Raw genomic sequence first — 26013 nt, 5'->3', positions numbered from 1 at the left:
GCTGCGTGTCCAGAAATTGACGCATCGTTCTCCTGCAGGGAAAAGAATCAAAGCATCGCCTACCTGCCGAGGAAAGAACTAATGCACCGCTTCACTTGCGAGTAAGGAATCAACGCATTGCTTGCTTTTCTGATGCATCACCCCTCCTGTGGCTTTATTTCTGATGCATACCAGGCACTTTGTGCCAAAAAAACGCATCCATTGGTTTCTATAGAGGAAGACTTTTTTAACTTTAAAAAATTATATCTCTACTTGTGCATGTTGGATTTTAGTCGTTTTGGTCTTGTTTTAATTCAGATAATTATTTGATTTTTTCTAAACTGGTGTGAAGTACTTTTATGTTTTTTTCATTGTGTTACTGTGTGTGGGTAAAAATACTTTACACATTGCCTCTGAGATTAGCCTGTTTGAGCCAAGCTACCAAGGGGGTGAGCAGGGGTTATCTTAGGTGTGTGATTCCTTTACCCTGACTAGAGTGAGGGTAACCTACTTGGACAGAGTGTAAACTGACTGCCAACTAGAGACACCATTTCTAACAGGTTTCCTTCAAGGGGGGAGGTATCTCATCCTGTCTCGCTTCTCCAGGGACAGCAGGGGTACTCCCTTCCTTCACTATGTATGTGCCTCCAGAGACTGGCTCCTCAATCCTTCTCAGGGACTCTATACATCTTATGAGCAAACGTAAAGGCTTCAAACCACTTGTCAATCTTATCTCCCCCTCCCCCACAACGAAGTTAGCCTCCAGATCTTTTGGAATGTGGCCCTCTTGTCTCCAAAGGGCACTGCATGTATGCAAAATGTAAACATAGAAGATGCTAATGGCCATTCAGTTAAATATTACTGAGCGATCTTAGGATCACACTGCAGGTTCCACTGAAAACTCTCAGGCTCTAACTATTACGCAGTAGTTCAGGACACAAGTGCTGATACCAGGTAACACCTGCAAAAACATTCCTTGCTTCATTGATGGAGGGGAAACAATTGTTACTTGCATGTTAGCATCTAGCTGCTTTTTTCCTTGTAACTGAGGCATCTTTGGTCCTCCATTGGTATTTCTGCTGTTACAGGACCTCCGTTGCGTCAGATGACCTCCAGAAGCTTGTCTCCACTGCTCGGCAGTATTCTAAGCCACAACCATGGCTTCTGGGGCTGGTAGTGCAGTGCTGTAGGGTGATGATGCAGTCATGGAAATCAGTTCAACAAAATATGAGGAGTAGTGAAAGTGACATCATACACCCTTTGATTGATTACTGGGGAGGAAGCCTTCTTCCATGCACTCTTATATACTCCTGATGGGCTAGTAAAAGGGCAAGGAGCATAAGCTAGTTCTTGCTGCTACCTACGTGACCCAAATGGTAAGGTTTGCAGCTGCTTCTTCTGGTTAAGTGGCGGGAATAGTGGTGCATTGATGATGGGAGCATAGCATGCCAGGTGTAGGGGGTTGGGGCAGTGCAGGAGAAATTGTGCTGACTCAGCTATCCTGGGGTCAGACCTATAAACGAGAAAATGTCTGCTCTGCTGCATACCTGACTGTCTCTGTGCCTGCCCCCAGCATAGCTAGCACATTGTGAACTGACTTCTTCTGTGTGATGGACACATTCAGGGTGAATTTCAATCTCCCCAATAAGAAAGATACAATTCGATTGACCAGTTAAGATGCTAATGAGCTTTGCTGAGCCACAGATTGCTTGTACATGGATAATCACTTTGGGAGAGTTAAACATTTAATAAGGTGCAGGATGATGATGCTGTAGTGCCGGGGAAGGGAGCTGCAGTATTTGTGTGATTGTAAAAGTGCTTGGTTGGCATCTGTAGCAAATGGATTTCACCTATTTAGTCCCCCTGGACTTTTCTCTTTTGACTGCTCGCTTTTTAGATTTTACCGTGAACAGTTTCACCACTTGAGTCTTGTGGTACATTCAGAGTAACTCGACTGAGAGTGCTAACCACTCGTGTCTGCCTCTTAAGATAGTGTAGCTGGGGTAGGAGGCTCTGGGCTGGTTTCATATGAACATGATCACACACCTGTGAGGGCTGAGCATGTGTGACTACCATCTTGCTTAGCCTGGTACCTGCACAAGGTAGCCTGTTGCAAAAGGGACTCTTCAAGGATTGGTACTGACCTGCGGTAGGTCTTATAATGTGAATGGGCATTCATAGAGTAGGTCTGTAGTGCTTACTAAAGGTCTGTTCTGCCTACGTTGTATTACACATTATACGCAAAATCTGCACTAAAGAACTGTTTTGCCCCACTTAGGCCTAGAGGGTCCAGCGGGGTATCAATCTAGGGGTAAACATGTACCCCGAGTATAGGTATACAGTCCCTAACATCAAACATGGAAGCCTTACGGCACTTTAAGATTTGACTCAAGTCCCTGGTTCATCACATAATCAGATTCCTCCTGCTGTGGATCTGAGTAATTAACCGATCCCTAGCAGAAGAATCAAAGACCTCTCCACACAACAGAACCATTAATAGTGTAAACAGACTAGAGAGGATATCTGCTAATTAGCTTGCAGCACTGCACCTGGACAGAAACAGCACAGGCCTACAGAAACAAAGGAGGAGGGCCAGACCTGGAGCTAACACACAGTAGGGGCTCACCTGGATATTTTGGAAGGAAGGGATTCGGAACCTGTGTCAGGTAGGGGCAGAAATGAAACTCTCATGGGATCTCCTTGCACAGACATCTTGAAGTCACCATACTGGATTAACCCAGAATGCTTTGTAGGAGGGTTTAAACTGGGGTGCAGTGATGATGCTACACCCTAGGATTAGCCAGGAGTGCCTGCCTCTAGAGCTTAAAACCCCCACATAAAACCTGCAGGAGACTGACAGATGAGAGAATACTGGACCTGGGAGAAACAATGATAAAAGAATATCTAGCTGGAAAGAGAAGCCACCTGATGCCCTGTGAGGATGGACTAAAAGCTTTGACTCCAGCTCACTCCCATGTATCTCTTTGGGGCCAGTAGTGCTGCCCCCCCCACCCCCCATGCCCCTAAAGGATCAGTTAGAGGAATGGACCTGCTGGGTGACCCTCAAGTGTTCATCTGCCAATCCCTGGACATGGACACAACACCAAAAAGCCCCTTTTACCCAACATCAAAGAGAGGAGAAAGGCAAAGACTGCTTTACAAGTGCTGTTCACACAAGTGGTGACTGCCTGGTGAGCACATGCTCTCATTGTACCCATCATTTGTTTTTTCATCCTTGGAGACCTCCTGAATCGCTTATATTATAGGGAGGACCTGGTTTGGCAGTTCAGGCTGGGCTGTTGCCATAATGAACAGGGTCAAGACTAATTTGGATATGGCTGGGTCCAAACTGAGATGGCATGGTAGGCAAAAAAGGATGGATTGCGATGCAGCCCTAAGTGATTGCCAGTGGCTAAGATTAAGTCAAGCATTCTATCCATCACCTTGTTGTTTTTGCATTTGATGACCTAAGTGCGCCAAGTAAGCCCAGACATGGGTTCTGGGCTCACTGTGCCACTGAACCAAACTATACCTGGCTGAAGAGACCATAACAAAGGCAAAACCGGTCCTGGGTTGCCTGTGTTCCAGTTCAGGGAGGACCTGGATTGGCAGTTCAAGCTGGACTGTTCCCATGAGGGTCAAGACTGATTTGCATATGGCTGGGTCCAAACTGAGGTGGCATGGTGGATGAAAAACGATAGATTGGGATGTGGCCCGAAAGATTGCCAGTGACTGAGATTAAGTCAAGCATTCCATCGATCACGTTGTTTTTTTGCATTTATCAACAGATCAAACATTATCTCAGTACCCACTATATCCTTACCTCGACACCTTACGACATAAGGGCAGAAGTATTTCAAGGCTCAATCATTTTTCTCTTCTTTAATGTTTATGTTAGCCCACTCTTATAACTCATCACATTTTTTCACCTCTAATGTTATAACCACACCGATGATACTCAGATTATCCTAAAAGTGGAAGAACCTAATGACCTTAAAGTCTCAAATCTGGATGACTGCTTCAAAGCCTTTGAACAATGGATGATAACAAATTTTAGGTTAATGCATCAGAAACTGAGATTCTGACATGAGGATATTGGAAAAACTATGATTCATAGACAATCAGGTCTGATTAACTGGAAGCACTACTAACAACTTTGAATTAAGTAAGTAAGTAGATGTTATCATGGACTTTTACCTATGAAGCCTGAGGTTAATCAAGTAACTAAATCTAAAACAGATGCCATATGAACATTATGGAACATTTCCCTGCATCTGGAGTTCTCACAGAAAACCCAGGCAACTGCCTCACTAGTCATATAACGGCTGGACTATGCTAAGGACCTGTACCATGCAGTTTCAGTCTCAGGTATGAGAACTGGCAGGACATTACCACCTTTTGCGTGGTTTACCAATAGATGTAATTTAAGGGTTGCCAGGGGTCCCAGTTGCAGTCCCTAGCTTGCCTTTTACAATTTCTGGCACTGCTTTTGCGATCCCTGGCATCAGAGGTGTGAGAGGTGACAATTTCCGCCCTCCTTTTCGGCCCATTTTGTATTATTCTAGTAGTGAATACTGCTGACATTCTGGAAGAAACGAGCACCAGAGGTACGTACACCTTGTGCCAGGTCCAGTTATCCCTTATTAGTGTAGAAGAGGTGTTTCTAGCAGCTTAGGCTGATAAAAGGTAGCTATGGCAAAGCAGCTTAGGCTGAACTAGGAGCCATGTAAAGCTCCTACTATACCACTGGTGTCACTGCACACAGATCACTACCTATGTACAGCGTCACAATGGTAACTCCGAACATGGCCATGTAACATGTCTAAGATCATGGAATTGTCACACCCATAGGTATAGGGGCAACACAAACCATATACTCCAAAAGTGGAATGCGAACCACGAATGGACCCCAAACCTATGTGAGCGTGTAGAGGGTTGCTGGGACTGTAAGAAAACAGTGAGGGTTAGAAAAATAGCCCACCCCAAGACCCTGAAAGGTAAGTGTAAAGTGCACCTACTACCCCCAAAGAGCACAGAAGTTGTGATAGTGGGATTCTGCAGGAAGAACAAACACCAGCAATGCAACAACAGTTGATTTCCGGACCTGAGTACCTGTAAGACAAGGGGACCAAGTCCAATAGTCGCAACAGTGTCGAGAGTGGGCAGGAGCCCAGGCAATGCCAGCTGAGTGTGCAAGGAAGCTGCCACCTGTTGGAAGAAGCAAGAAAGAAGAGAGCTTGGAACTTCTCCTTTGGAGGATGGATGTCCCACGTTGCGATGAAGCTTGCAGAGGTGTTCCCACGCAGAAAGACCGCAAACAAGCCTTGCTAGCTGCAAGGGTCGTAGTAGAGGTTTTTGGGTGCTGTTGTGGCCCAGGAGGGACCAGGATGTCGCCACTTGGAGGAAGAGACAGAGGGGGGGTAGGGGGCAGCAAGTCAGGGAGCCCTCACAGAAGCAGGCAGCACCCGCAGAAGTACCTGAACAGGCACTTGGAAGAAGAGTGAACCGGAGTCCATGCAAAGTCACAAAAGGGTGTCCCACAATGCCGGAGGACAACTCAGAAGGTTGTGCACTGCAGGTTAGAGTGTCGGGGACCCAGGCTTGGCTGTGCACGAAGAAAATCCTGGAAGAGTGCACAGGAGCCGGAACAGCTGCAAATCACGCGGTACCCAGCAATGCAGTCTAGTGTAGGGAGGCAAGGACTTACCTCCACCAAACTTGGACTGAAGAGTCACTGGACTGTGGGAGTCACTTGGACAGAGTCGCTGAGTTCCAGGGACCACGCTGGTCGTGCTGAGAGGGGACCCAGAGAACCAGTGATGCAGTCTTTTGGTGCCTGCGGTTGCAGGGGGAAGATTCCGTTGACCCACAGGAGATTTCTTCAGGGCTCCTGGTGCAGGGAGGAGGCAGGCTACCCCCAGAGCATGCACCACCTGGAAACAGTCGAGAAAGCCAGCAGGATGAAGCAATACAAGGTTGCTAGTAGTCGTCTTGCTACTTTGTTGCAGTTTTGCAGGCGTCCTGAGCAGTCAGCGGTCGATCCTTTGGCAGAAGGTGAAGAGGGAGATGCAGAGGAACTCTGATGAGCTCTTGCATTCATTATCTGGTGAGATCCCCAAAGCAGAGACCCTAAATAGCCAGAAAAAGAGGTTTGGCTACCTAGGAAGGAGGATTGGCTAAGAGCCTATCAGAAGGAGCCTCTGACGTCACCTGCTGGCACTGGCCACTCAGAGCAGTCCAGTGTGCCACAGACACCTCTGTTTCCAAGATGGCAGAGGTCTGGGACACACTGGAGAAGCTCTGGGCACCTCCCCTGGGAGGTGCAGGTCAGGGAAGTGGTCACTCCCCTTTCCTTTGTCCTGTTTAGTGCCAGAGCAGGGCTGGGGATCCCTGAACCGGTGTAGACTGGCTTCTGCAGAGATGGGCACCATCTGTGCCCATCAAAGCATTTCCAGAGGCTGGGGGAGGCCACTCCTCCCCAGCCTTCACACCTATTTCCAAAGGGAGAGGGTGTTGCACCCTCTCTCAGAGGAAGTCCTTTGTTCTGCCTTCCTGGGCCAGGGCTGTCTGGACCCCAGGAGGGCAGAAACCTGTCTGAGGGGTTGGCAGCAGCAGCAGCTGCAGTGGAGACCCCGGAAAGGCAGTTTGGCAGTAACCGGGTTCTGTGCTAGAGACCCGGGGGATCATGGAATTGTCACCCCAATGCCAGAATGGCATTGGGGTGACAATTCCATGATCTTAGACATGTTACATGGCCATGTTCGGAGTTACCATTGTGATGCTGTACATAGGTAGTGACCTATGTGCAGTGCACGCGTGTAATGGTGGCCCCGCACTCACAAAGTCCGGGGAATTTGCCCTGAATGATGTGGGGGCACCTTGGCTAGTGCCAAGGTGCCCACACACTAAGTAACTTTGCACCCAACCTTCACCAGGTGAAGGTTAGACATATAGGTGACTTATAAGTTACTTAAGTGCAGTGGTAAATGGCTGTGAAATAACGTGGACGTTATTTCACGCAGGCTGCAATGGCAGGCCTGTGTAAGAATTGTCAGAGCTTCCTATGGGTGGCAAAAGAAATGCTGCAGCCCATAGGGATCTCCTGGAACCCCAATACCCTGGGTACCTCAGTACCATATACTAGGGAATTATATGGGTGTATCAATATGCCAATGTGAATTGGTAAATTTAGTCACTAGCCTGTTAGTGACAAATTTGGAAAGCAGAGAGAGCATAACCACTGAGGTTCTGGTTAGCAGAGCCTCAGTGAGACAGTTAGGCATCACACAGGGAACACATACAGGGCACATACTTATGAGCACTGGGGACCTGCCTGGCAGGGTCCCAGTGACACATAGACTAAAACAACATATTTACAGTGAAATATGCTAGGCAAGATGGTACTTTCCTACACAACCCCCCCCCACCAACGAAGGACAATAAGACTAGCCATGACCTGATGAGTCTTCATTGTCTAAGTGGAAATATCTGGAGAGTCCATCTGCATTGGAGTGGGTACTCCCAGGTCTATGTTCCATTGTATAGTTCAATGATTCCCAACCTTTTGATTTCTGTGGACCCCCACTTTAACATTAATGGAACCCAGGGACCCCCACTGAAGCATCTTTGGAATCCGGGGACCCCCCGCCTGAGTCATTACTGGCAGCTGGGGACCTAATTTGTCAATATTTGTTAATATTTCTTAATGTTCTAAGCAGTCGCGGACCCCCTGAGAAGGCTTCACAGACCCCCAGGGGTCCCCGGACCACAGGTTGGGAACCACTGGTATAGTCTATTCCCTGTAGAGATATGGACCACCTCAACAATTTAGGATTTTCACCTTTCATTTGTTTTAGCCAAAGTAGAGGTTTGTGGTCTGTCTGAACAATAAAGTGAGTGCCACACAGGTATGGCCTCAACTTTTTCAGTGCCCAGACCACAGCAAAGGCCTCCCTGTCAATGGCATACCAACGCTTTTCTCTAGGGGTCAACCTTCTGCTGATAAAAGCAACTGGTTGATCCTAGCCCTCAGAATTCAGTTGTGATAAGACTGCCCCTACCCCTAATTCAGATGCATCAGTTTGAACAATTAATTTCTTGGAGTAACATGGGCTTTTTAGGACAGGTGTAGAGCACATGGCCTGTTTGAGCTCCTTAAAAGCTTTCTGACAGCTAGCTGTCCACAATACCTTTTTAGGCATCTTCTTACTAGTGAGATCATTAAGAGGGGCTGCTATGGAGCCATAGTTTTTAATGAATCTCCTGTAATAACCAGTGAGGCCTAAGAAGGCTCTCACCTTGGTCTGAGTTGTAGGGGGAACCCAATCCATGATTGTCTGGATTTTCCTCTGAAGTGGTGCAATCTGTTCTCCACCTACCAGGTGTTCCAGATAAACCACCTTTCCCTGCCCTATCTGGCACTTTGAGGCCTTGATAGTGAGGCCTGCCTTTTGCAGGGCCTCCAAAACTTTCCAAAGGTGGACCAGGTGCTCATCCCAGGTGGAGCTAAAGACAGCTATATCATCTAGATATGCTGCACTAAAAGCCTTCAACCCTTGCAGGACTGTGTTCACCAACCTCTGAAAAGTGGCAGGTGCATTTTTCAAACCAAAGGGCATCACTGTAAATTGGTAGTGCCCTCCTATAGTTGAAAATGCAGTTTTAGGTTTAGCATCCTCAGCCAATTTGATCTGCCAATACCCTGCAGTCAAATCAAAGGTGCTTAGATACTTGGCAGATGCCAGTGTATCTATAAGCTCATCTGCCCTGGGTATAGGGTGAGCATCAGTTTTTGTTACCTGATTGAGACCTCTGTAGTCTACACAAAACCTAATCTCCCTTTTTCCATCTTTTGAGTGAGGCTTTGGTAGAAAGCACCACAGGACTCGCCCATGGGCTTTCAGAAGGTTCAACCACTCCAAGATCAAGCATTTTCTGAACCTCTTGTTTTATGCAGTCCCTGACATGGTCAGGCTGCCTATAGATTTTACCTTTGACAGGCAACCTGTCTCCAGTATCAATTGTGTGTTATCACCAAGATGTGGTGCCTGGCACAGTTGAAAAGAGTTCAGAAAATTGTCCAAGGAGATTTATGCAGTTGTCTTTCTGTTCTGCAGTCAGACAATCTGCCAAAACTACTCCCTCCACTAAAGCATCATTTTCAGTGGTGGAAAAGTGATCAGGGAGAGGGTCACTCTCTTCTTCCTGTCCCTCATCTGTTGCCATGAGCAGGGTGAGATCAGCCCTGTCATAGTAGGGTTTTAGGCGGTTGACATGAATCACCCTAAGGGGACTCCTGGCAGTGCCCAGGTCTACCAGATAGGCAACCTCACCCTTTTTCTCAACAATTAGATGGGGTCCACTCCATTTGACCTGGAGTGCTCTTGGGGCCACAGGCTCCAATACCCACACCTTCTGTCCTGGTTGGTACTGGATTAGAACAGCCTTCTGGTCATGCCACTGCTTTTGTAGCTCTTGGCTGGCCTGAAGGATTTTACTGGCCTTTTTCATGTACTCAGCCATTCTGGATCTTAGGCCAAGTACATAGTCCACTATGTCCTGTTTAGGAGCTTTTAAAGGTTGCTCCCAACCCACCTTCACAGGTGTTAGTGGACCTCTTACAGGGTGTCCAAAGAGGAGTTCAAAGGGGCTGAAGCCCACTCCTTTCTGGGGTACCTCCCTGTAAGCAAAAAGGAGGCAAGGTAACAGGACATCCCATCTCCTCCTGAGTTTTTCAGGGAGTCCAATTATCATACCTTTGAGAGTTTTATTAAACCTTCCTACCAGTCCATTAGTCTGTGGATGATAAGGAGTGGTGAATTTGTAGGTTACACCACATTCCTTCCACATTGCTTTCAAGTATGTAGACATGAAGTTGCTACCCCTGACTGATACAACCTCTTTTGGGAAACCCACCCTGGAAAAGATTCCCAGGAGGGCCTTTGCCACTGCAGGAGCTGTAGTGGTCCTTAGAGGAATTGCTTCAGGATATCTTGTGGCATGGTCCACAACCACCAAGATAAACCTATTGCCTGAAGCAGTAGGAGGGTCAAGGGGGCCAACTATGTCAACCCTTACCCTTTCAAAGGGAACCCCAACCACAGGTAGTGGAATAAGGGGAGCCTTTGGTGTGCCACCAGTCTTGCCACTGGCTTGGCAGGTCACACAAGACTTGCAAAAATCTTTAGTGTCCTCTGACATCCTAGGCCAGTGAAACAGGGGGACAAGCCTTTCCCATGTTTTGATCTGGCCCAAATGCCCAGCCAAAGGAATGTCATGTGCAAGAGTTAGGAGGAACTCTCTGTACTGCAGGGGAATGACCAAACTCCTGTCTGCTCCAGGTTTTGGGTCCCTTGCCTCTGTGTACAAGAGGTTGTCCTCCCAGTAAACTCTATGTGAGTCACTGACATCCCCATTTTGCTGTTTGACAGATTGGTGTCTGAGACCCTCTAATGTGGAACAGGTTTGCTGTGCCACACTCAGCTCTTCCCTGGGAGGCCTCCCTCCACCCAGAAGCTCAGCAGTGTCTGCTGCCAGCTCATCTGGTGGAGGTTCTGCACAGGGAGGAAATTCTTCTTCCTCAGAAGGAGAATCATCTGTAGAGGGAGGGATAGTGGGTAGGGATTTACCCTTACTACCCCTAGCTTTAGGGAGCACTTGGTCTATTGTTCCAGGATCCAAGTTACCCTGTCCTTTTTGCTTTTTGGCCTGAGCCCTTGTCAAAGCACAAATATGCCCAGGAATGCCCAGCATTGCTGCATGAGCCTCCAACTCCACTTCTGCCCAAGCTGATGTCTCTAAATCGTTCCCTAGTAGACAGTCTACAGGTAAATCTGAGGTAACCACAACTTTCTTTGGACCAGTAACCCACCCCCCCCCCAGTTGAGATTCACAACAGCCATGGGGTGGCTAAGAGTGTTGTTATAAGCATCTGTCACTTGGTACTGCTGACCAAGTAGGTGTTGTTCAGGGTGCACCAGTTTCTCTATCACCATGGTATCACTGGCACCTGTGTCCCTGTAGGCCTGAACCTCAACACCATTTATTAGGGGAAGTTGCTTGTACTTATCCATATTAAGGGGACAAGCAACCAAGGTGGCCAAATCAATGGCACCTTCAGAGACTAACACAGCCTCTGTGGTCTCCCTAACAAGACCAACCCCAACTAAATTACCAATAGTGAGCCCAGCTACTCCCTTGGATTGGCTATTAGTAGGTTTGCTCCCACCACCACTGCTATTACTAGGGGCACTAGAATTTGCAGTAGGGGTTGTGGTAGTGGGAAGTTTGGTGATTTTCTTTGGACAACTGGCATCAGTTGTCCAATGGCCTTTGACTTTACACAAATAACACCAAGGCTTTTTAGGTTGATTATTGGAAGAGGATTTGGACCCACCACCCCACCAGAGGATTTTTGTGGGCCTGATGAAGACTCAGTTTTTCTTTTGTCCCCACCCTTGTCAGAAGACTTACCATCCTTCTTTTTGCCATCCTTGTCACCCCCTGTATGAACTTTTCTGTTCATTCTTGTTCTGACCCATTTGTCTGCCTTCTTTCCCAATTCTTGGGGAGAGGTCAGATCTGAGTCCACTAGATATTGGTGTAACAAGTCAGACACACATTTATTCAGAATATGCTCCCTCAGAATAAGATTATACAGACTTTCATAGTCAGAAACTTTACTGCCATGTAACCACCCCTCCTAGGCCTTCACTGAACAGTCAACAAAGTCTATCCAGTCTTGTGAGGACTCTTTTCTGGTGTCTCTGAACTTAATCTTGTATTGTTCAGTGGTTATGCCAAATCCATTCAAGAGTGCAGCCTTCAAAACCGCAAAATTGTTAGCATCACTTTCTCTAACAGTAAGGAGCCTATCCCTACCCTTTCCATTGAAAGATAGCCACAATATAGCAGCCCACTGCCTTGAGGGCCCCCCTGTACCATACAGGCCCTCTCAAGTGCAGCAAACCACTTGTTGATGTCACCCCCCTCCTTGTAATGGGGGTCTATCTTGTGCAGATTCCTGGAATCATGCTCTCTAACAGGATTACTATCAGGAATACTGCTACTGCCACCATGGGGTCCTAACTCCAATCTCTGTCTCTCCTTCTCCAGGTCTAGGGATTCCCTATCTAAGGCCAGCTGTTGCTGTTTAAGCTTCAGTCTGGTCTCTTCAACCCTCAACTATTTGAGTTCACTTTCTAACATGTTGTCTTCAGGGTGGGTGGGCTGGGAATGCTTGGACACAGAAGATAAATTGGAAACCACAGAGGGGGATCTGTCTCTAACTGACTGAACCCTAGCAACTTGGCCTCCAGGAATAAAGACTCCCCTACTGTGATGGAAACCTCCATTACTACCAACATTACTAGGTGTCCTGCTAGGGGGCAGATCTGGTACAGAGCTCTCCCCACCTCCCTCAAGGAGATCCCCTGAGTCAGAATGGGAACCTTCTATTAACCTCTCATTTGAAGTGCCTGCTTGGGACTCATCATTCACAATAAGCATGTTAAATAGAAACTCTTTGGTAGGGTTCTTTCCTATCACTAAACCTCCATCTAAGCAGAGACTTCTTAGGCTCTTGTAACTCAAATTGTCATAAGTAGTATTGACCATTTTAAGAGTAGAGTCTTCTACATACATGATAGTAAAAGGTTTAGAAATAGAGAGAAGAAAGAAAAAGTTTCAGAACTTTTTAAAGAACAGAGAAAAAAACTTTTTCTAACTTTTGAGAAACTTTAGAAGTTTTTAGAATACTTTTCAGCACTTTGTAAAAAATTTGAGAGAAGAAAAGCAAAACTTTTTGGTTAGGTTTACATACACTGAATTGTATTGTATATTATTCTCCTATGAAAAGTACATACTGACAAAGTAGTAAGTAGTTACAAGTACTTATCCCACCACTGCACAACCAATGTAGGAGGCTGGCCTGACTTGTAGTGAGTACCAGAGGTACTTACACCTTGTGCCAGGTCCAGTTATCCCTTATTAGTGTAGAAGAGGTGTTTCTTGCAGCTTAGGCTGATAAAAGGTAGCTATGGCAAAGCAGCTTAGGCTGAACTAGGAGCCATGTAAAGCTCCTACTATACCACTGGTGTCACTGCACACAGATCACTACCTATGTACAGCGTCACAATGGTAACTCCGAACATGGCCATGTAACATGTCTAAGATCATGGAATTGTCACACCCATAGGTATAGGGGCAACACAAACCATATACTCCAAAAGTGGAATGCGAACCACAAATGGACCCCAAACCTATGTGAGCTTGTAGAGGGTTGCTGGGACTGTAAGAAAACAGTGAGGGTTAGAAAAATAGCCCACCCCAAGACCCTGAAAGGTAAGTGTAAAGTGCACCTACTACCCTCAAAGAGCACAGAAGTTGTGATAGTGGGATTCTGCAGGAAGAACAAACACCAGCAATGCAACAACAGTTGATTTCCGGACCTGAGTACCTGTAAGACAAGGGGACCAAGTCCAATAGTCGCGACAGTGTCGAGAGTGGGCAGGAGCCCAGGCAATGCCAGCTGAGTGTGCAAGGAAGCTGCCACCTGTTGGAAGAAGCAAGAAAGAAGAGAGCTTGGAACTTCTCCTTTGGAGGATGGATGTCCCACATCGCGATGAAGCTTGCAGAGGTGTTCCCATGCAGAAAGACCGCAAACAAGCCTTGCTAGCTGCAAGGGTCGCAGTAGAGGTTTTTGGGTGCTGCTGTGGCCACGGAGGGACCAGGATGTCGCCACTTGGGGAGGAAACAGAGGAGGGGGCCCAGCAAGTCAGGGAGCCCTCACAGAAGCAGACAGCACCTGCAGAAGTACCTGAACAGGCACTTGGAAGAAGAGTGAACCGGAGTCCACGCAAAGTCACAAAAGGGAGTCCCACGACGCCGGAGGACAACTCAGAAGGTTGTGCACTGCAGGTTAGAGTGTCGGGGACCCAGGCTTGGCTGTGCAGGAAGGAAATCCTGGAAGAGTGCGCAGGAGCCGGAGCAGCTGCAAATCATGCAGTACTCAGCAATGCGGTCTAGCGTGGGGAGGCAAGGACTTGGACTGAAGAGTCACTGGACTGTGGGAGTCACTTGGACAGAGTTGCTGAGTTCCAGGGACCACGCTCATCGTGCTGAGAGGGGACCCAGAGGACCAGTGATTTATCAACCCATTTCTCATTTCAGCATACAGTTGGGGTACTATTAAATCATGACAGTTAGTGGTATCAAAATGTAGGTTCCCAGCACTATTGTGTGTTTTTGGCACGGTATGCTCTTCAAATGAACACATAATTTTACATGTAATACCCGGAGAACTGATTCATGATCCCCTTGCTTATCATGTTGGCACCATCATACAAGTGGTATCTAAAACAGACACTTCTCTACGCTGTGTTTTTATAATAATTATGTGTTTATTATGGAACTTCATCTTTGTCAATTAACCACAAGTCTTCAGGGTTAAGGACTTGTGTCATCACTTCCTGGGAAAACAGAGGGTCCAAGGTCATATTAAGTCACTGCCTGTGATGTCATTAAGGTCAAGGGTGTATGATGTCACTTTCACTACCCCCTAGCATTTTGGTAAGTTGACTTCCAAGGGTATACCCCAATATTTTTGCCCTGTCTGTTTTTACTGGCTATAGAGCTCACTGCACGTTACCCTTGCCAACCAGTGGTAAAGTGCCTGTGCTCCCCCTTTCAACATGAAGAAATTGGCATACCCCTGATTAGCATATTTAACTTACCTATGAGTCCCCAATATATGGTACAAAGTGTACCAGGACCTGTACGTTAAATGTCATTAGTGGGCTGTAACACCCATTGTGTCATCCACCACAGCGACAGGGCAAACCTAGGTGCAGCCCTACCATTTTTAGCCTGGCCATTTCAGTTTTAAACTGCAAATTAAAATTGTCATAATAACCCTATTGAAAGGCCGAAACCTTCCATTTAAATATTAATACCCCTGAGTAGGCCTTACTGCCCATAAGGCAGGGTGTATGGAATTCAAAAGTAGGACATGTAAATGTTTAATGTTTAACACGTCCTTAAAGTGAAAAAGCCTTAAAGTTATTTTCACTGTAGCAAGGCTGGCTGTTCCACAGGAAATAATTGGAATGAAATATTACTTTAAATTATGTTATCTCCAGCTAGGAAACTACTATAAATGTAATTCTCTGACTTTTTAAAATATTTCTTAAAAAGCCCAATTCACTGGTGAATTTGTATTTTTATTAAATATTTTGGCAAGGGTACTTTTAGAACGTTACCTTTCCCTGTCTTAAGCCTCTGGCGGGCCGTTTGCTTGAGCTCCATCTGTGACCTGGCAGCTGAGTACCCCCCTTGATAAAGTGTAAAAACTGCTCCCAGAGCAGGACAAAGACTTGGGTGTGGGGAGGTGTTTTTGTTCCTCTGGCAGGATGATGATCTGGGCTGTGACCAGAAACTTAATTAAATTCAGAGGCCTAACCTCTCACATGCTAATTTTATCTGACACCTAGGCAGACCATTCCTTTGTTCCCCAAGCCAGGCGGGCACCTATCCCAAAGGGACAGAAGCTGCCCCCTGAACTGATGTAAAGTGACCAAGGGGAAGGGGTTGCTCATATTTATTGCCACATCTCTGGTGTGGTAACACAGGCTGAGCACAAGGGGATAGTTTAGCCTTAGATGGACACTGTGGATTGGTTGCAGTATGGCACTTATGAAGTGCTGCAAAAGTAGGTAGGGTAACCCCTGGAAAATCCCAGGTTCAACATCTTCCAGCATGGTGTTCTCCAAGCCTGCTGCCACACATGTACTAAGCACAGAACAGCATATCGCTGTGGTTGGACACGGGCATTAAGACTACGGACCACATGGAAGATAAGATACATACTGAGCATGACGTATCAAGACGCACCACTTGTCAACATAGTAAATGCTTCCACTCTTTGGTCCACACATGGTCCACACATGGCCCGTTGGTAAGCCTTTAACTTGCATCCCAGCCTAGATGTAACAGGCGGTAATAGAGGTTCTGTCAAAAAAAAGATGGATTGCCCCACCCTTGCCTTTGTCAGCCTAGCTGCCCTATTTTTAGCTTGCACCTGGAGAATGCCCCATTGTTGGAGCCACCTTCCTCTTCACTATCTGTTCCACAAAAGGTTGTTACAAAGGCTCTTGGCTGCAAACAAAAAGGTGGTGGAGCTGCCACTTAATCTAGGATGACAATTCCATAACCTGATTTATGTGCCTCACCTCTACTAAAGACAGCTCGCCTAAGTTCACAAAAAAATATGTCTAGTGTCCCGTAGAGCCCCAGTGTCGGATAATATAGGTTATTCCCGGCACCAGAGGTAAAAATTAAACAGAATTTCCACCACCGGTATGGTGCACTGAAATTCTGCCGGCAGCACTCAGAATCAAAGTAGTTTACACGTTTGTTACAAATTAAAATTACCTAACAGTCAGTGCATCAGTGTCATGCTTCAACTGACGAATGAATTATGTTATATAAAAATACATTTTTTTTAGCATTGCTTGTTTTAAAACGGCCCTCAATAGTTCTTTGTCGTGCGCCTACCTCACCCACCCAGCTGACTGAGCGGATAGACTGACGCAGTAACGCGGGACTTGTTTTGATCTTCTGAATGGACTTTATCTAGGTACACAGTAATCCATAAACAGCAGCCACTTACCTCGCGCTGCCACAAGCACGCGATGTGTGCAGGTCCATGAGCAGTTAGCTGTCTGCTTTCAGTCGGAGCACCTGGATCCTGCTCCCGCCCCCGCCCACCTCCCTCTCCCGGAATCAAAGGTGATTTTCCTTAACTTTTCATACATCCGCCTCTCCCGGAATCGAAGGTGATTTTTTTTAACACTTTCTACATTCGCGTTATAGCAGTCCCTTTGTTCAGAAAGGCAGCACGCGCGCGTGTACGCACCGTTGCTGTAGCTGGTATGGAAGACACTGGGGAGTAGGTCTGTGTGGAGGGCAGACAGGATTTTAAGGGACAGATTTAAGGAAAGTGGTGCTGCGCCGGTGCAGCACCACTTTCCTTGCGCCCCTTAGCGCCCCCACAACCGCCACCATGTGTGTGTCATATTTAAAATAAGGCGCACCATGGCGCAGGGTAGGGGGCAATACCGTCATTTTTTTACGCTATTGATGTACTCTGCAGGAGTAGTGCCAACATTTTGGCACTACTCATTCAGAGTAGATAGTGGTCCATTATAAATAATGGTATGTTCCCTTTAAACGTGGCTGCTCAGGTGTTAAAAGTGCTGAAAAAAATGGAGCAAGGAAATCTCCTAGATTTCCTTGCACCATTTTTTCGGCCCCCTAACTGGGGAACGACCCCTTGCATACAATATTACTGGTGCAGGCATAACGTGACACAAGGGTTTACAAATATGGCAGGGGGAAAATGCCTCTTTAGCGCTGCCTTACCGTAAAAAAAATGATGCTATGGCGGCACTAAGGTGGCGCTAGGGGCTCTTTAATATGCCCCAAAGTGCGCTGGGTCTCAGACGCAGTAGAAGGGTCGACCTTTAGCATGGGCAAGCTGGGCTCCAATATTCTGAGGAGTGCATGGATCTGTGTGCATTAAGGTTATGCATATAGCAGCGCCCTTCTCATCTTGCTCCAGGCTTGGCCTTGTCCCTGCTTTTTAGTTTCTGTCTGCTTTGCCAGTTTAAAGTGGGTTTAGTACTTCAATATCATACCATGGGTGAACTTTTAACATCCCTCTAGCCTCCTTCTTTTCCTTTCCATCACTCTATGACCCCTGCTGACACAGATAAACAAAACCATCATCTGGGTGAGGCAGCTAAGCCATTGGGGATTTTGAAGCGTTGGGGGAGGTCCTGGGATGTTTGGGTTCAGTGCTCATCCAGGTACTGGCCAGTGAACACTAAAGGGACCCCCTGCTACCTCATTTAATTCACTACCAACAAAAAGGGTGCCAAATTTCTCTCAACCCATACCCCGGGCACTATCTTAGCGAAGGCTGGCTCAGCCCAGTCGTATTTACAAGGGACATTGAAAGAGTATTCCTGTCCTTAACTTTACTGGGCAACACTGACGATTTCTAAAAAAATTATGTAATACATGTACAGCAGTGCTTTATATGTGCCGGTACTGCACAGTACTGAGTACCAGCACCTTTTTTTTGAGAGGGAGAGTACCTGCACTTCTCAAGATAAACGTAATACTTTTAATTGGACAGTACCAGCACTTCTCAGAAACAAGCAGGTACTCTGATACAGAGCATCTGCACTTCTATTTTTCCATTTCAAAAACTGACGTACAGGTCATCCATGTCAGTGATTTAGTTCCTGTTTATATTTCCCACGTTTACTCCTTAATATTGTTAACTATTACTAAGATAATGTGCTTTTGTTTTTTGTTTTTCCGTGTAGCATATCCTTACTCTTGTATAGAGCATACTTTCAGCTGACTCGCCGTTAGGTGTCTCAGGCCACGATTAAGAGCTTTGGAGTGCACACTGAGGTAGTGGGTCAAAAAAGTGTTCAGACTACATGGTCATGTAAGCCTCCAGCTTGAGAGCTCAGTAACAACTGACTAACCTGCAGTTGAAACCGGAACCTCCAGACGAGAGTTCGGTGAGGAAGAACGTGGAATGCAAAATAGGAGTAAACAATGCAATCTACACAATGGTAAACAGAGAAAACGTTACAAATAACCTCACACACTATGGGGGTCATTATGACCCTTGCCGACAGCGGTAAAATGGAGAAAAGTACTGCCAACAGGCTGGCAGTACTTTTCCCCATATTAAGACATTGGCGGTTTGGCTCCAGCCAAACTGCCAATGTGCCACACTGTCCGCCACGTCGGTATTATGACCCCGCCTACCACCATGGTTTTCGTGGCTCCCTTTCCACCACGAAAACCATGGCGGTAAGCACTATCAGTGACAGGGAATCCCTACCCTATCATTGATAGAGGTCTTCCCTGCCCCCCTCCCCACATTTCCCTCCCAACCCCTCCTCTCCAGACCCCCCAGCACATACACGCACTTTCATGCACACACGAACACACGCATACACTCTCATACCCACATCCATCCACGCATTTATACATCCATTCACACACACACACACACACACACACTGATATACATTCAAACACACACAAATTCACACACCACATACATGCACTCATACATGCACACATATACAACATGCATCACACACCTGCATACACGCACGCACAGACATACACACCCCCCCACACACACACACCAATACTCCACCTCCCGCCCCTGTCGGAGCATCCACTTACCTGTGTGCAGGTGGTCCTCCGGCAGGAGATGGGATGGGGCGCTGCGTCTAGCAGCAGCGTCCGCCAGCAGAACACCGCCAGGCTGTATCATGGGTCATGATACGGTCTACAGCGGTCTAATGGCGTGGCTCTGCTGCTGCTGGTAGCAGCGCCACCTTACCGCCATCCGCCAGAATGGCCGCAGCCGGATTTCTGCCATCCTTCTGGTGGAAATCCAGCTGTGGTCATAATACGGCTGATGGATGGTAGCCGTGGCGACGGTCTTTTGGTGGCCGCTGCCGTGGTGGTAGGCGGTTTTTACGGCAAATGTCATAATGGGGGCCAATATCTTCTTCCCACTTATAAAATAAACAAAAATACATTGAAAATTAAATTATAACAAATTAAATTAAACTGTAACATAAAAATCCTTAAACTTATTAGGTGCCATAACCGGGTGCCCAGGTGACACTCTGAAAGTAGGTGTAGTCGACACTTGTAGCTAAATATCAGTTACAGCCTCTTGCCATGCAACATCAGAGACTTGAGGGTTTTAAAGTAAGGAAGACAGGGGCGGCTCCTCCGTTACGGCAGAGGAGCGTTGCCCCCGCCAGCAGCGCTATCAGAAACAGTGTCCTGGGGCGTAATATCAGAATGTAAAGTTCTATTTACATCTCCTCTACATTTACAAGTACTGGAATCCCCAACAGAAACCATATGAAAGCCCCTTGGGAAAATGCATTCCTAAAATCAGAAATTGTTTTTGCCTGCTCCTGTGTTACCTTGACTAGACTCCTTTTACTTAACCAGCCTTTCTATCAACAGGACATCACCTTTAGAGACTCCCTCAACTCTGATAGGAGCTGTAAGTTTGTATTTGCCTTTGCTTCCTTGGTAAAATTTTTTTAATCAAACAAAATCTCCTACTTTAAATTTATGATCTTTAGTCCTGGTTTTCCGGTCAAAGTACAATTTGTGATTTCCATATATCTATTTAACCTTTTCTTTAAACTTTTTTATTGATTTTTGATAATGAAAAAGCACAACAAGAACAGACAAGCAGTGCATAAAGACATTTCAATAGGAGGATGATTTCTAGTCTTAAATCATAGCAGTACATTCAGGAGTGACAGAACGTACATCTGAGTTGCGATATCAACTGAGCAAGGCACCCAGAGGTCCAGGGTGCCCTGAGGCCAAGTTTGCTAGTCAGGTGCAACACAGAGTTACACATTTGGCTATCATAGTTTAATTGTTGTTATATAGAGGGTCCCACATCACCCCTCATCACCAGAACCCCCCATTAAATCATTTTCATCCTTATCAACAAAGTTATTAAGAAGAGACCCCCACAACATGATCGCATCTAAAGCACCCCTGTCCATATGAGTGGTATGCATATGTACCTTTGCCGCCACCGCCTGCTCAAGTAGGTCCCTCTGCCATGAAGACATTAGGGATGCTCAGGTACCCATCCAGCCAAGGGCCACTCTTCTCTTGGCCAGCAACAGCGCCAGCTGGGCCATCTTGTGATGCATCTTTCATCCCCTGGGCTGCCCCACTACTCCAAAGAGGCAGGCTAACGGGGGTCAAAGGAATCTCAATGTCTGTTGCTTCTATTATTTTTGGCACCTCTTCCACCAGATCCCCAGAATCCTTGGGCATGTCCAAAGAAAAAAGCTGGCACCCAGCTCCCCACATCGTGTGCACTGCACCCCCTATTGGGAGTTATTCTATTTAAGTGTTTGGGAGTCACATAGGCACGATGCAAAAAGTTGAAATGGAGCAACTTACATCTATGGTTGCAAGATACTTTCCTCACTAATGTGCATGTGCGTGCCCATTCGACACCTATAACAGGTTCCCCCAGCTCCTTTTCCCAGGCTCCCCCTAAAGCATATAGGGGCCAATACCATATTGTTTCTAATTGCCTTATAGAATAATGGGATGAGGTGCCTCCCCCTCTCCCATCGGAGCATGCAGCCCAGCACGTGGGATGGCCGCGGGGCAGCAGGGATCCCAGCCCAGACCTCCTGGGCAACTCTTTCCAGTTTGGCATAATGTAGGAATTGGCCCGGTCCCTCCTCAAAGGTTTCCTGAGCCTCCTGGAATGTGAAGAACACCTCCCAGGGTTTAGGTACCCCACAGTGTGGCACCCCCCTGCCCTATAACATTCCATGGACATGTCAGTATTGATTGCCTGAATGGTGCATAGACCCAAATACGTAGCTCTGTATTGAATGGTGCCCTGTGTAGCACCCTTCCCGCAACTGCCTCCCAGATTGCCTCAGTCTGTTTCACCAGATATGGGACTACCTCCCCAGACCGACCCCCGCATCAGTAAATGCACCAGCATGTCGTTCCTCAGCATACCTAAGAACAGCCTCTTTTCCTAGTTGTCTGTCTCTGTAAGCCACCTCACAGCATGTTGTTAAGTGGCTGCGTAATAGTAATGTTGCATGTCAGGTATAGCGAGATCGCCTTCTTCCATATCACGTTTGAGAACTGATAAGGCCACTCTACTTCGACATCCTGCCCAGACAAGTGAGATAAGCAAACTATCCTGTTTGCAAACAAATGGGGAATGGAGCTGGAACACAGCATTCTGATCCAGGTAAAGGCAGCATGGAAGAAAAAACATCTTGGCCACTGCAGCCCTACCTATCACAGACAGCGGAAGTCTACTTCAGAATGCCATGGAACCCTCAAGATTTGCCATGACTCTGTCCTCATTTAAGCGTTGATACTTGTCCTCGGTGTGGGCCACCCACATACCGAAGTATCTAAAGCCCTCTGTTTCCCAGCAGAGGCCAAGTTCAGGCAATCGGTCAGCAGGCACACCTACCAGATTGCCAAGTGGGAACATGAGTGACTTCCTGAGGTTGATTCGAAGGCCAGAAACCCTGCCAAAGGCATCCCGAAGCCCCATCAAGATTTGCACCACCCAGCACGAGGTATGAACATATACCAGTGTGTTGTCCGCATATAGAGAAATAACATGTGTGGAGTCCCCGACCTAAATCCACCACAACTCTAGTTCCCCATGCAGGAGGATTGCCAAGGGCTCAATGGTGAGAGCAAACAGTAGCGGTGAGAGAGGATAACCTTGCCTGGTACCCCTCTCCACTTCTCATTCCTCAGAGAGGTCAACCCCAATCCTAACACAAACCATGGGGCTAGTGTACAGGAGTCGCACCCCGCAACACAGCTTTAAGGAATAAACACTCCACCATGTTGAATGCCTTTACCAGGTCAAGTGAGACCAAGGCTAACTCACGGTCACTAGCTATTGTTTCATGCAACATGTGTGAGTCTCAGGAGATTGTGAGTAGGTCTGCATGCCGGCATAAAGCCACATTGGTCTTCATGTACCAGTTTGCGGATCACTGCCGTCAAACGCAACACCAACAGTTCACTCACTATTTTGATATCCGTATTGAGCATTGTGAGTGGCCTGTACGATGAGGGGTCAGTAGTATTTACCCCAGGTTTTGGCAAGAGTCAGATGATAACCTCCTTCATACTGAGTGGCAATATCTTGCTGTCTCGGACCTCCCGAAGGACCTCCAACAATTTTTCCCTCAGTGTAACGGAATAAGCCTGATAAATTCTGCAGGCAATCCATCCCCGCCTGGAGCCTTGGATGTATTGAGGGTCCGAGTAGCCGCTCCCAATTCCTCCGTGTCAATCTCACTCTTCAACTCCTACATAAGTGCTGGGTCCAGAGTAGGCACCCCACACCCCCCAAAAATGCCCCAGTCTGCTCCGGAGGACCCGCCTCTCCGGCACGGTATACACCCTGGAGATGCTCCATAAAGGCCCCCAAGATATCCTGGTGACCAGTCCCCAGTGCCACACCAGGAGTATGAACATGAAGCATGGGAGGAAGTTCCTGATCCCGTTGTAATATCTATGCTAGGAGTCTCCTCAATTTGTCCCCCTTTGTAGGAAGGTAGCCTCTTTCTAGCCTTGTTACCCCCACTTTTGGCCTGTTTGTGAGTATATGTCAGGATGTTTTTCCTGTCTCACTGGGATCCTGCTAGCCAGGGCCCAGTGCTCATAGTGAAAACCCTATGTTGTCAGTGTGTTTGATATGTGTCACTGGGATCCTGCTAGCCAGGACCCCAGTGCTCATAAGTTTGTGGCCTATATGTGTTTCCTGTGTGGTGCCTAACTGTATCACTGAGGCTCTGCTAACCAGAACCTCTGTGTTTATGCTCTCTCTGCTTTTAAAATTGTCATTGCAGGCTAGTGACTAATTTGACCAATTCTTATTGGCACACTGGAATACCCTTATAATTCCCTAGAATATGGTACCTAGGTACCCAGGGTATTGGGGTTCCAGGAGACCCCTATGGGCTGCAGCATTTCTTTTGCCACCCATAGGAAGCTCAGACAATTCTTACACAGGACTGCCACTGCAGCCTGAGTGAAATAACGTCCATGTTATTTCAGAGCCATTTTACACTGCACTTAAGTAACTTATAAGTCACCTATATGTCTAACCTTCACTTAGTGAAGGTTAGGTGCAAAGCTACTTAGTGTGAGGGCACCCTGACACTAGCCAAGGAACCCCCACATTTTTCAGGGCAAATTCCCCAGACTTTGTGAGTGCGGGGACACCATTACACGCGTGCACTACATATAGGTCAAATACATATATGTAGTGTCACCATGGTAACTCCTAACATGGCCATGTAACATGTCTAGGATCATGGCATTGTCACCCCAATAACATTCTGGTATTGGGGGGACAATTCCATGCATCCCCGGGGCTCCAGCATAGAGCCCGGGTACTGCCAAACTAGCTCTCTGGGGTTTTCTCTGCAGCTACCGCTGCTGCCAACCCTCAGACAGGTTTCTGCCCCCCTGGGGCCTGGGCAGCCCAGTCCCAGGAAGGCAGAACAAAGGATTTACTCTGAGAGAGGGTGTTACACCCTCGTCCTTTGGAAATAGGTGTGAAGGGCCTGGGAGGAGTAGCCTCTCCTGGCCTCTGGAAATGCTTTGAAGGGCACAGATGGTGCCCTCCTTGCATAAGCCAGTCTACACTGGTTCAGGGACTCCCCCAGCCCTGCTCTGGCGCAAAACTGGACAATGGAAAGGGGAGTGACCACTCCCTTGACCAGCACCTCCCAGGGGAGGTGCGCAGAGCTCCTCCAGTGTGTCCCAGACCTCTGCCATCTTGGATGCAGAGGTGTGAGGGCACAATGGACAGCTCTGAGTGGCCAGTGCCAGCAGGTGACGTCAGAGACCCCTCCTGATAGGTGCTTACCTTTCTCTGTAGCCAATCCTCCTCTGAGGGCTATTTAGGGTCTCTCCTATGGACATCTCACCAAAAAACAAATGCAAGAGCTCACCAGAGTTCCTCTGCACTTCCCTCTTCGACTTCCGCCAAGGATCGACCGCTGACTGCTCCAGGACGCCTGCAAAACCGCAACAAAGTAGCAAGAAGACTACCAGCAACATTGTAGCGCCTCATCCTGACGGCTTTCTCAACTGTTTCCTGGTGGTGCATGCTCTGAGGGCTGCGTCCTCCAGCACGCCGTGGGACATCTTCTGACCAAAGGAGAAGTTCCTGGCATCTTCCGTTGTTGCAGAATCTTCGGCTTCTTCCACCCTTTTGCACCTTCATCCGGGGTTTAGTGGGCTCCTGCCCCCCCTGAACACTTGTGTGACTCTTGGACTTGGTCCCCTTCCTTTACAGGTCCTCAGGTCCAGGAATCCATCTTCAGTGCTTTGCAGTCAGTTGTTGTCCTTGCAGAATCCCCTATCTTGACTTTACTGTCTTTCTGGGGTAGTAGGATAACTTTACTCCTACTTTTCAGGGTATTGCGGTGGGGTATCTTGGACACCCTTAGTGTTTTCTTACACTCCTAGCGACCCTCTACACACTACACTAGGCCTGGCGTCCATTCTTGGTTCGCATTCCTTTTTTGGAGTATATGGTTTGTGTTGCCCCTAGGCCTATTTTTCCTTATTACATTCTATTGTGCGCTACAGTGTTTGCACTACTTGTCTAACTGTTTACTTACCTGATTTTGGTGTGTGTGTGTATATTTTGTGTATATTACTTATCTCCTAAGGGAGTATATCCTCTGAGATACTTTTGGCATATTGTCACTAAAATAAAGTACCTTTATTTTTGGTAACTCTGGAGTATTGTGTTTCTTATGATATAGTGCTAAGTGATATAAGTGGTATAGTAGGAGCTTTGCATGTCTCCTAGTTCAGCCTAAGCTGCTCTGCTATAGCTACCTCTATCAGCCTAAGCTGCTAGAACACCTCTAATCTACTAATAAGGGATAACTGGACCTGGCACAAGGTGTAAGTACCACAAGGTACCCACTATAAGCCAGGCCAGCCTCCTACACCCTTCCAGTGAAGTTGCTGGGGATACACCCTGAGTGTGCACTTATCTAGTGAGTCCTAAGTTGACTGTACCTCCGTTTGAACCCTAAGCAACTCCTACGGCACCCCCCGTGATGACACCTCAGAGCCCTGTACAACAGCCAATTGGTGCTCCTTCACCCCCAGAGTGGCCTCTAAATTTCATCGTACTCCATACATGGTACCCTTGGTTCCGTGCATGACTGCCTTAAGGGCCTCCCAATTGAGTGTCCTGGTAGTAGCAGACCCCCAAATGACAGTCAGAAAGTCTGTAAGGGTTGTTGCTAATTTGTCAAAACACACGGTGTCTGTTAATAGATAGGAGGCATGCACCAGCTACGCATTCGTTGCACACTCGGACCCCATTGTAATCTAAGTAGTACTGGTGCATGG

The 26013-nt window shown here is 47.3% G+C and overlaps 1 protein-coding gene across 1 annotated transcript in view; it reads right to left on the bottom strand.

The window, feature by feature from the left end:
- The window catches only part of LOC138258580 (C1GALT1-specific chaperone 1-like), a 76676-nt gene extending 59969 nt beyond the window's left edge, over window positions 1–16707 (bottom strand). The window contains exon 1 of the mRNA XM_069205945.1: window positions 16646–16707. The gene's annotated coding sequence lies outside the window, so the exon portion shown is untranslated. The remainder of the gene's footprint in view (window positions 1–16645) is intronic.
- Between the last annotated feature and the right edge of the window lie 9306 nt (window positions 16708–26013).

This window comes from Pleurodeles waltl, chromosome 2_1 (genome assembly GCF_031143425.1).
Source record: "Pleurodeles waltl isolate 20211129_DDA chromosome 2_1, aPleWal1.hap1.20221129, whole genome shotgun sequence".
NCBI lineage: Eukaryota > Metazoa > Chordata > Amphibia > Caudata > Salamandridae > Pleurodeles > Pleurodeles waltl.
This window is presented reverse-complemented; position numbering and strand designations above follow the sequence as displayed.